The 12221-nt window shown below is 35.7% G+C and overlaps 1 protein-coding gene across 1 annotated transcript in view; it reads right to left on the bottom strand.

Annotated features, from left to right (window-relative positions):
* The window catches only part of MORC1 (MORC family CW-type zinc finger 1), a 166717-nt gene that overhangs the window by 77678 nt on the left and 76818 nt on the right, over positions 1-12221 (bottom strand). The window lies entirely within an intron of this gene.

The following is a 12221-nucleotide window of genomic DNA, read 5'->3' on the forward strand; positions in this document are numbered from 1 at the left end:
ATGGAGGACTGTTAGAGAGTCGTTTTGTTCTTATTCTTTGAACCAGCAAATAGACTGTTAGGAATTATCCCTAGACACATACATAAGTTGCCATGTATATTATAGCATTGCTCGACTAGTAAAAAGTTGGAGATAATGTAAAAGCATATGAATAAAGAACTGACAAATTCTGTTCCCCAAAAATGGAACAGTGGGCAACCTTTAAAAAGGAAGAAGTAGAGCTAAACGTAGTGTTGCATTAAGATCTCCAAGTTATAGTTTTAATTAAAAAATATATATATATATCTCAAAGAGTATCCGTAGTGTAATTTTATGTAATGTATGAAAAGCCTGTCCATATAAAATTGCAATGTACATTTTCTTGAATGGATGCAAAAGAAAGTTTTAATAGTGGATATCTTTAGAGCAGAAAGAGAGGTAGAGAGGAAGGCAAGGGAAAATACTTCTACTTTTCACTTTTTATTTTTCTCAACACTTTGAATATCTTTACATGTGCATACAGTTAAAATTGAAAGGAAAAAAAGAGAATCCATGTTTGACTGTTTTGTCCAATATGATAACCACTAACCATGGCACCAGCCTTACAACAACCTTAACACATGGCTATGTAATCCATGAAAAATGCAAATAAATGATCTAACACCTTATTATTCCTGTTAAAATTTTGGCTCAGGGTGCTATGGGCCTTAGAGATCAGCAGAGAAAGAACTCAGCTTTCAAAAGGGTCTTCACAGTTGGGCTGGCCTAAGTAGACCTCACAAATTCCCAGGTCTGCCTTCTTGACCCTTCACAAAATCCCCAGCTGCTCTCGCTCCAAATTCTCCTACGGATTTGGCTTTTGGGGCTTTTAATTCAGACTTTCAATTTCTTTTCTTGGCCCAGTATTTGGTTTTTTTGGAGAATCAAGCAATTCCATCTTAAATACTAATCTGCCATGTTGACTTGTGATTAACCCCTGTTCTGGAAATGCCTCTAAAATTTCTACTTTATCTACTGTTACTGTAAATCCTGCCCTTAGGTCAAAACAACCCTTAACCATAAAACCTGCCGTTAGGTAGATTCACATCGCATTCTTACAATTCACTGAGGGGTTGACTTCAATTGTCCTACACATTCTTTCCCTATGGTTTTTAAGTCCTGGGTCTGGGGGTAAATGGCACAGGGATCCACCATTCTTATCTCACCACAGCCTAAGACATAGCTTTTGTTCTTAAGACCCTATTAAATGTTTCTTTCTAAGAAACTGGATTTGTCAGCCTCTTTCTTTGGCCTCTCAGCTTCCTCAGTCTTCGAGGGTAGCTTCATGTAGACTTGTTAACAGTGGAACTGTCTTGGTTCATCTCAAACTCTTCTTCTCTGTACACCAGATCCTGATGTACTACTCCTTGGTATCCAGAAAGGTTGATGAGGTTTTGCTTCTCTGATTTCTTTCTGTGTGTGTGTGTTTTTTTTATTATTATACTTTAAGTTCTAGGGTACATGTGCACAACGTGCAGGTTTGTTACATAGGTATACATGTGCCTTGTTGGTTTGCTGCACCCATCAACTCATCATTTACATTAGGTATTTCTCCTAATGCTATCTCTCTCCCAGCCCCCCACCCCCGACAGGCCCTGGTGTGTGATGTTCCCCACCCTGTGTCCAAGTGTTCTCATTGTTCAATTCCCACCTATGAGTGAGAACATGTAGTGTTTGGTTTTCTGTCCTTGGTGATAGTTTGCTCAGAATGATGGTTTCCAGCTTCATCCATGTCCCTGCAAAGGACATTAATTTATCCTTTTTTATGGCAGCATAGTATTCCATGGTATATATGTGCCACATTTTCTTTATCCAGTCTATCACTGATGGACATTTGGGTTGGTCCCAAGTCTTTGCTATTGTGAATAATTCCTCAGTAAACATATGTGTGCATGTGTCTTTCTTTATAGTAGCATGATTTATAATCCTTTGGGTATATACCCAGTAATGGGATTGCTGGGTCAAATGGTAGTTCTAGCCCTAGGTCCTTGAGGAATTGCCACACTGTCTTCCACAATGGTTGAACTAATTTACGCTCCCACCAACAGTGTTAAAGTATTCCTGTTTCTCTACATCCTCTCCAGCATCTGTTGTTTCATGATTTTTTAATGATCACCATTCTAACTGGCATGAGATGGTATCTCATTGTGGTTTTGATTTGCATTTCTCTGATGACCAGTGATGAGGAGCATTTTTTCATGTGTCTGTTGGCTGCATAAATGTCTTCTTTTGAGAAGTGTCTGTTCATATCCTTTGCCCACTTTTTGATGGGGCTGATTTTTTTACTTGTAAATTTGTTTAAGTTCTTTGTAGATTCTGGATGTTAGTCCTTTGCCAGATGGGTAGATTGCAAATGTTTTCTCCCATTCTGTAGGTTGCCTGTTCACTCTGATGGTAGTTTTTTGTTTTGTTTTGTTTTGGTTTTTGTTTTTTGTTTTTTGTTTTTTTGCTATGCAGAAGCTCTTCAGTTTAGTTAGATCCCATTTGTCTATTTTGGCTTTTGTTGCCATTGCTTTTGGTGTTTTTGTCATGAAGTCTTTGTCCATGCCTATGTCCTGAATGGTAATGCCTAAGTTTTCTTCTAGGGTTTTTATGGTTTTAGGTCTTACATTTAAGTCTTTAATCCAGCTTGAGTTAATTTTTTTATAGGATGTAAGGAACGGATCCAGTTTCGGCTTTCTTCAGATGGCTAGCCAGTTTTCCCAGCACCATTTATTAAATAGGGAATCCTTTCCCCATTTCTTGTTTTTGTCATTTTTGTCAAAGATCAGATGGTTGCAGATGTGTGGTGTTATTTCTGAGGCCTCTGTTCTGTTCCATTGGTCTATACATCTGTTTTGGTACCAGTACCATGCTGTTTTGGTTACTGTAGCCTTGTAGTATAGTTTGAAGTCAGGTAGCATGATGCCTCCAGCTTTGTTCTTTTTGCTTAGGATTGTCTTGGCTATATGGGCTCTTTTTTGATTAAGACAGAATCTCACTCTTTCATCCAGGCTGGAGTGCAGTGGTGCGATCTTGGCTCACTGCAACCTCTGCCCCCTGGATTCAAGCAATTCTCGTGCCTCAGCCTCCTGAGTAGCTGGGATTACAGGTGCGCACCACAGTGCCTAATTTTTGTATTTTCAGTAGAGATGGGGTTTCACCATGTTGGCCAGGTTGGTCTTTAACTCCTGAACTGAAATGATCCACCTGCCTCAGCCTCCCAAAGTGCTAGGATTACAGGCGTGAGCTGCCGTGACTCACCTACTTCTCTGATTTCTACATTAACTATTTCGTCTTTACTATATCAAAGCAGAGGGTGCTGTAGATTAAAAGAAACATGGATTTGAGTGCTGGCTCTGTCATATATTAGTTGTATAGTAGTGGGCAAGCTACTAAGCTTTCTTATCTATCAAGTGAGTGACTGCAGTAACCTGTCTTGCAAATTTATCACAAAGAATAAATGTGAAGGCACACTAAAAACTATAAAACCTGGAAGATTCTGAGAAGATGATAGAGTAGGAAGCATCAGAAGTCTGTTTCACCACCTAGACAAAAATGGCACTGGCAGAATCTCATGTAACTATTTGGGAACTCTGGAGTCTATTTAAGGCTTGCAACTTTCAGGGGAAGGGATGGATATTAAATTGCAGTTAATTTCAGTCATTTCAGCTCTCAGCCAGTAGTAGCTACCCATCCTACACTCCATGTTCCTGGAAGATCTTTCACATAGCTTGATGAAATTAGGGCGGGGAGAAAAAAAGATCCTGTCCTCCAAATAATGGGGACTTCTGCTCTGATCACTGATTGCTGGCTATAATCACAGAAGCGTAGATGAAGAGGTGAAGGTCATTTTTGTTATGCCTCTCCGTCATGGTTGCAAGCCCCTCCCCTTCTAGCTGGAGTGACTTCCAGGGGATTTAAGGGGTTGGTGTCTTTTTTTCCTCCTTTCATTTGTCTCCTTTCACCTTATGGAAATCAGATCTTGAAGACTAGTGCATCCAAAAGCTGCTACATGTATAGAGGAAATTAGGAAGTCACTGCACATGTCCCGGCAAAGGCACGGGCTCAGAAAAACCCAAGAAAACCTTAAGTGTATAGCTCGGGCTGATCTGCCCAGAGAAAGCCTACAACAATTTAAACAAACAAACAAAAAAAAAAAAACAGTAAGTCTTAGAGAAGGAAGAGACTCTGATTTCCAGAAATACAACACTGTTAGATTCAAATGTCCAGTTTTCAACAAAAGAAAAATCACAAGTCATACAAAGAAACGGGAAAGTATGGCACATTCCAAGCAAAAGAATGAATCAACAGAAATTGTGCCTGAAAAGAACCTGATGGCAGATCTAATAGACAAAGACTTTAAAATGACTGTCTCAAAGACACTCAAAGAACTGAAGAAAGAAAGAAAGAAAGAAAGAAAGAAAGAAAGAAAGAAAGAAAGAAAGAAAGAGAGAGAGAGAGAGAGAGAGAGAGAGAAAGAAAGAAAGAAAGAGAGAGAGAGAGAGAGAAAGAAAGAGAAAGAAAGAAAGAAAGAGAGAGAAAGAAAGAGAGAGAAAGAAAGAAAAAGAAAAAAGAAGGCCAGGCACAGTGGCTCATGCCTGTAATCCCAGCACTGTGGGAAGCCGAGGCAAGTGGATCACCTGGGGTCAGGAGTTTGAGACCAGCCTGACCAACATAGTGAAACCCCATCTCTACTAAAAATACAAAAATTAGTCAGGTGTGGTGGCACACACCTGTAATCCCAGCTACTTGGGTGGTTGAGATATGAGAATCTTTTGAAACTGGGAGGCAGAGGTTGCAGTGAGCAGAGATTGTGCCACTACACTCCAGACTGACTGACAGAGTAAAACTCTGTCTCAAAAAAAAAAAAAAAAAGTCAAAAAGTCAAAAAAATGATATATGAACAAAATGTAAATATCATAAAGAAATACAGAACTTAAAAAGAAAATAAAAAGAAATTATGGAGCTGAAAAAAATACAATAACAAATTTAAAAATCACTAGAGGGATACAGAGTCAGATTTGAGAAAAGAGAAGAGAAAATCTGAACACAGAAGTGAACTTTAATACAGAATAATGAAAACTAATTCTAATGAATAACAACAAAAAAATATTGAATAAAAGTAGCCAGGAGCAGCTCACACCTGTAATTCTAGCACTCTGGGAGGTCGTGGCAGGTGGATCACCTGAGGTCAGGAGTTCAAGACCAGCCTGGTCAACATGGTAAACCTCGTCTCTACTAAAAATACAAAAAAACTAGGCCGGGCGCCATGGCTCAGGCCTGTAATCCCAGCACTTTGGGAGGCCAAGGCAAGTAGATTATGAGGTCAAGAGACCGAGACCATCCTGGCCAACATGGTGAAACCCTGTCTCTACTAAAAATACAAAAATTAGCTGGGCGTGGTGGCACACACCTGTAGTCCCAGCTCCTCAGGAGGCTGAGGCAGGAGAATTGCTTGAACCAGAAGGTGGAGGTTGCAATGAGCCAAGATCATGCCATTGCACTCTAGCCTGGTGACAGGGTAAGACTCCATCTCAAAAACAAAACAAAACAAAACAAAACAAACAAAAAAAAAAAAAATTAGCTGGGGGTGGCACACACCTGTAATGCCAGCTACTCAGGAGGTGGAGGTTGCAGTGAGCCGAGATTGCACCACTACACTCCAGCCTGGGCGACAGAGTGAGACTCTACCTCAAAAAAAAAAAAATTGAATAAAAGTGAACAGAGCTTAAGAACTAGGCATCATCAAGTAAGCCAATATATACCTTATGGAAACCCTAGAAGAAAATGAGAGAAGAAAGGGAGAGACTATTTAAATAAATAATGGCTGAAAATTTTCTACATTTGGTGAAAAATGTGAATGTAAACATCTAAGGTGCTTAAAAAATTTCAAGTAGGATGAACTCAAAAAGACCCAAGAAACATCATAATCAAACTGCAGAAAGACAAACAGAGAGTTTTGAAAGTAGAAAGAAAAAAGCAACTTGTCACATACAAGGGATCTTCAATAAGATTATCAGAAGATCTCTCATCAGAAGGGAAGCCAGAGGCAGTGAACTGATATTATTAAAGTGCTAAAAGAAAACAAACTATCAACTGAGAATCCTATATTTGGCAAAACTATCCTTTAAAAGTGGGAGAGAAATTAAGACATCCTCAGATAAACAAAAAGCAAAAGAGTTCATTACCACTAAGACCAGCCCTGCAAGAAATGCTAAGGAAATTTTGCAGGTTGACATGAAAGGACATTGGACAGTAACTAGTAACTGTATAAAGAAATAAAGATATCATTAAAGGTAAATAAAAGGACAATTATAAAACAAGTATTATTGTAACAATAGTTTGTAACTACACTCTTGGTTTCCTACATAATTTAAGAGACTAATGCATTAAAATTATTAGTTTATGTTTTTGTACGTACAAGGTATAAAAATGTAATTTTATGACATTAATAACTGAAAGGAGTGGGAAAAGAGCTTCTTGACCCTTTTCCTGTTTAGAAAAAAAAAGTACAGTTCATTGCCAGCATTCATTTAACATATTCTTTGAGGCTGAAGCAAATCTGACTGATTTTCAATGTGAAAATAAAATATAAAAACTGATCTCAGAGTTATTTCTAAACAGAACTAACACCAGAATCACCTGAATAATCAGAATTGCCTATTTTGAAAAAATCAGATACATCAAATGAATCTATGGCCAACAACTGTTTGAGAACAACGTTAACATCATGCTTAGAATGCTTTGTTTTCCTAGGATTTACATTTTCAGTGATCAAAAATTACCATATTTTGTAAATAGAAATGTCACTACTAAAAACAGAATGCTATAAACAAAGTTGATATACTAGAGCAATGTGAAAATAATAATTAAAAGTGAGCTATTTCACAGTAAAGTTATCTTGGGATAAATGTTGTAGCTGCAAACGCCACTGGTGAGTATCCTTGGGGCAAACAGGAAGAGTTCAGAATCAGAGTTCTTGTATGTTATTGAAGTTAAGCTGGTATATATTTAAATTAGAATGTTATTTAAGTTTAGCATGTTAAATGTGATCTCCATAGTAACCACAAAAAAATGGCTAGAATATACTTTTGTTTCACTACAAAATATCAACAAGATACAAAAGAAAATAATGCAGGAAATGAGTAACAAAAAGCTATAAGGCATAGATAAAACAATTAATAAAATGACAAAATTTTCTCCTTATCAGTAATTACTTTAAATGTAAATGGACTAAACATTCCAAAGACAGAGATTAGCAGAATAAATTTAAAAACATAATCCCAGCATATGTTGTCTACAAGATACTTACTTTTGACCCAAAGACACAAATTGGTTGAAAATGAAACGATGGAAAAGTATACTTCTTGCAAATAGTAACCAAAAGAGAGCAGATATGGCTAAGATAATACCAGACAAAACAGACTTGAAATCAAAAAAGTTTATGAGAGACAAAGAAGGACATTATACTTTAATGGGAGGTTCAGTATAGCTAGAAAATGTAACAATTACAAGCATTTATGTACCTAATAACAGACCATCAAGTATATAAAGCAAAATTTAACAAAATTGAAGGGAGAAATAAAGTTCTACAATATTAACTGGATACTTTAATACCTCACAATAACTGATAGAACATCCAGACAGAAGTAAAATAAGGAAATGGAGGACTTGAACAACACAATAAACCAACTATATCTAAAAACAAAGAGTCAATAGATTTTAAAGGATAGCTATCACATAAAATACCTTCTCCAACCACAACAGGATGAAATTAGAAAACAATAACAAAAGGAAAATGGGAAAATTCACAAATTTGTGGAAATTAAATAACAAACTATTAAATAATAAACAAATCAAATAAAAAATCACAGGTGTAATCCCAGCTACTCAGGAGGCTGAGGCATGAGAATCACTTGAATCCAGAAGGTGGAGGTTGCAGTGAACTGAGATCATGCTGCTGCACTCCAGCCTGGGTGACAGAACAAGACTCTGTCTTAAAAAAAAAAAATCAGGGAAATTTAAAAATATTGAGAGATGAAAACAAAAACACTACATACCAAAACTTAAAGGGCACAGCAAAAACAGAGCAATGAGGAAAATGTATAGCTTTTACAAATGTTTATATTTAAAAAACAAGAAAGACCTCAAATCAAAAACCTAACTTTACAACTTAAAGAACTAGAAAAAGAAGAACAAACTAAACCCAAAGCCAGCAGGAAAAAGGGCATAAAGGTTAGAGCAGAGATAAATGAAATAGAGAAGAGAAAAATAATACAGAAAATCAACAAAATCAAAAGTCAGTTCTTCAAAAAGAGAAACAAAAGTGACAAACCTTTAGCTAGACGAACTACGACAAAAAGAGAGAAGGTCCAAAATACTAAAATAAAAAATGACAGTGGGGACATTACTATTAATTCTACAGAAATAAAAATGATTATGAGAGTACTATGATCAATTATACAACAAATTGGATAACTTAGATGAAATGGATAAATTTCTAGAAACACAATACCTATCAAGACTAAACCATGAAGAAACAAAAAATCTGAATAGGTCTACAACTAGTAAGGAGATTGAATCAGTAATAACAAATATCCCAACAAAGAAAAGTCCTGGAACTGATGACTTCTTCAGTAACTGCTACCAAACATTTAAAGAAGAACCAACATCAATCTTTCTCAAACTTTTTTTAAAAGTTGAAAATGAGGAAATATTCCTCCTTAACTCATTCTATAAAGCTGGCATTATCCTATCTCTTTGACACTCCTACAAAAGAGAACTACAGACCAATATTCCTTTTGATGATGCAAAAGTTCACAACAAAATACTAGCAAACTGAATTAAGCATATTCAAAAGACTATACATCATGACCAAGTGGAATTTATTCATGTTCAATATACAAAAATCAATGTAATAGATCACATTAAGAGAATAAAGAAAAAAACTGCATAATCATCTCAATTGATGCAGAGAGGGCATATGATATAATTCAACATCCTTTCATGATAAAAACACTCAACAAATTAGGACAGAAGGAAACTACTTCAACATAATAAAAGCCATATGTGAAATATCCACAAAGAATATTGCACTCAATGGTAAAAGACTGAACCTGTTTTCTCTAAGAAGGGACAAGGCAAAGATGTCCATTCTCACCCACTTCCATTCAAAATAGTTCTGGAAGTCCTAGCCACAGTGATTAGGCAAGAAAAAGAATACAAGGCATCCAGGCTGCAAAGGAAGAAGTAGAATTATCTCTGTACACAGTTGATATAATCTTGTATGTAGAATACCCTAAATATTCCATGCAATTTTTAAAAACTGTTAGAACTAATAAAAAAATTCAACAAAGTAGGACACAAAGTCAACACACAGAGATCAGTTTTGTTTCTATACACTAACAATGAGCAACCCAAAAGGAAAAATTAGAAGACAATTCCATTTACAATACTATCAAAAAGACAACTTAGGAATTAACTTAATCAAGGAGATGAAAAAAATTTATAGTGAAAACTGTAAAACATTTCTTAAAGAAATTTAAAAAGACATAAATAAATAGAAAGATATCTCAAGGTTATGGACTGGAAGTTTAACTTAACTCTGTTAAGATGTCATTACTACCGAAAGCAATCTACAGATTTAATCCAATCCTTATGAAAATTCCAAAGATCTTTTTTTTGTGGAAATAGAAAAACCAATCCTAAAATTCACAAGAAATATAGAAAGATCCTAAATACCCAAAACAATCCTAAAAAACAGTAATAAATCTGGAGAACTCACACTTCCTAACTCCAAAACTCACTAAAGCTACAGAAATCTAGAGTTAGCACTGACATAAAGACCAATGGATAGACAGTCCAGAAAAATTAACTCTCACATAATCAAATATGGTCAAATTATTTTTGACAAGGGTGTCACAACCATTCAATGGAGAACAGACAGTCTTTTAAACAAATGGTATGGAGAAAATTGGGTATCTACATGTGAAAGATAAAACTGGACTCTTACATAACACCATTTGCAAAAATTAACTCAAAATGAATCCACAACCTAAATGTAAGATCTTAAACTAGAAAACTCTTAAAAAACAAAAAGCACCATTAGATTTGGCAACACTTTGTAAAATACATGATACCAAAGACACAAGCAACAAAAGAAAAAATAGACAAATGGCAACCCACAGAATGAAAAAATATAATGGGAAAACATATAGCTGATGACTGGTAGCCAAAATAGAGAGGGAACTCCTCAAACTCAGCAACAACGACGGAAATAATCCAACTCAAAAAAAAATCAAAGACCTTGAACGGACATTTCTCCAAGGAAAATATATAAATGGACAGTAAGCGCAAGAAATGATACCCCAAATCACTAATCATTAGGGAAATGTACATCAAAACTACAATGAGATACCACTTTATGCTCATTAGGATAGCTACCATCAAAAAAAAGAACCCACAAAATAACAAGTGTTGGTGAAGATGTGGAGAAACTGGAACCCCTGTGCACTGTCGGTGGGAAGTAAAATGGTGTGGCCACTGTGGAAAAGAATATAGTAGTTCCTCAAAAAAATTAAAAATAGAATTACCATGTGATCTGGAAATTCCACTGCTGGGTATATACACAAAAGAACTTAAAGCAGGGTCTCAATTTTCCAAAGAAGATATATAAGTGGCCAAGATGTATGTATTTTTTAAAATGCTCAACGTGACCAGGGAAATACAAATTAAAATCACAGGGAGATATCACCTCATACCTGTTAGTATGACTATTACCAAAGACATGAAAGGTAAGTGTTGGCAAGGATGTGGATAGAAACAAACCTTAACACACTGGTGGCAAGAATATGAATTAGTGTAGCCATTATGAAAAATAATATGGAGTTTCCTTCAAAAATTAAAAATAGAACTACCATATGATCCCACATGTCCTCTTCTATATATTTATCCAGAGGAAATGAAATCAGTATGTTAAAGAGATATCTGCACTCCCATATTCATTGCAGCACTATTTGTAAATAGCTAAGATATGGGATCAATCTAAGTGTCCATCAATAGATGAAGGGTTTCAGAACATGTGTTACCTATACAATGGAATACTATTTAGCCTTTTAAAAGAAGAAAATGTCATTTGCAAAACCATAAATGAACCTGGCAAACACTATGTTAAGTGAAATAAGCCAGGCACTGAAAGACAAATACTGCATAGTTCATTTATATGTGGAATCTTAGAAATAGAAGCACAGAGTAGAATGATGGTTACCAGAGGCTGGGGGAGGGGGGTGGGGAGATGTTGGTAAAAGGATACACAATTTCAGTTAGGCAGGATAAATAAGTTCAAAAGGTCTATTGCACATCATTATGACTATAATTAATAATAATATGTACTTGAAAATTGCTTTTAAAAAACACAGGACCTTGAAGAGAAATGTGTATACCCATTTTCATAGTAACATTATTCACAATAGCTAAAACGTGGAAGCAACTCAAGTGGCTATCCACAGATGAATGGATAAGCAAAATGCGGGGTGTGTGTGTGTGTGTGTGTATGTATGTATAACAGAGTATTATTCACCCTTAAAACTGAAGGCAATTTAACATATGCTCTAACATGGATGAACTTTGAGGACATTGTGCTAAGTGAAATAAGCTAGTCACAAAGGATAAATACTTTATTGTTCCACTTACATGAGGTACTTAGAGTAGTCAAAATCATAGAGACAGAAAGTAGAAGGGTGGTTATCAGAGGATGGAAAAGCAGGGAATTAGGAGCTATTGTTTCATGCTTATAGCGTTTTAGTTGTGCAAGATGAAAAAAGTTTTAGAGATGGATGGTGGTGAGAGTTGTACAGCATTTAAATGTCTTTAATGTTACTGAACTGTACACTTAAAAGTGGTTAAGATGGTAAATTTCATGTTATATGTATTTCATCACAATGGGAAAAAAAAAAAAAACACTAAAGAGCCCTGCAGAAATTTAAGTTTGCTGTTGTCATTATTTTTCCTCTCTTTAAAAGTTACTTCTCCAGGAGCACTGCACTTTTCCAAAGGAGGAAGTGTGCTTTATAATTCTGTATGTCTTCAACATATAGTTCAGCATCCTGCACCTAACAAGCCCTCAACCAATGTTGCTGCTATTCTTGACAAAATGCCTGATTAATATGTTGTCTGAAATAAAATGAAAGTGGAATAATGTCTCTTTCAAAAAACATTAACCA

The sequence above is a fragment of the Chlorocebus sabaeus genome, chromosome 22 (assembly GCF_047675955.1).
Source record: "Chlorocebus sabaeus isolate Y175 chromosome 22, mChlSab1.0.hap1, whole genome shotgun sequence".
In the NCBI taxonomy this organism is placed as follows: domain Eukaryota; kingdom Metazoa; phylum Chordata; class Mammalia; order Primates; family Cercopithecidae; genus Chlorocebus; species Chlorocebus sabaeus.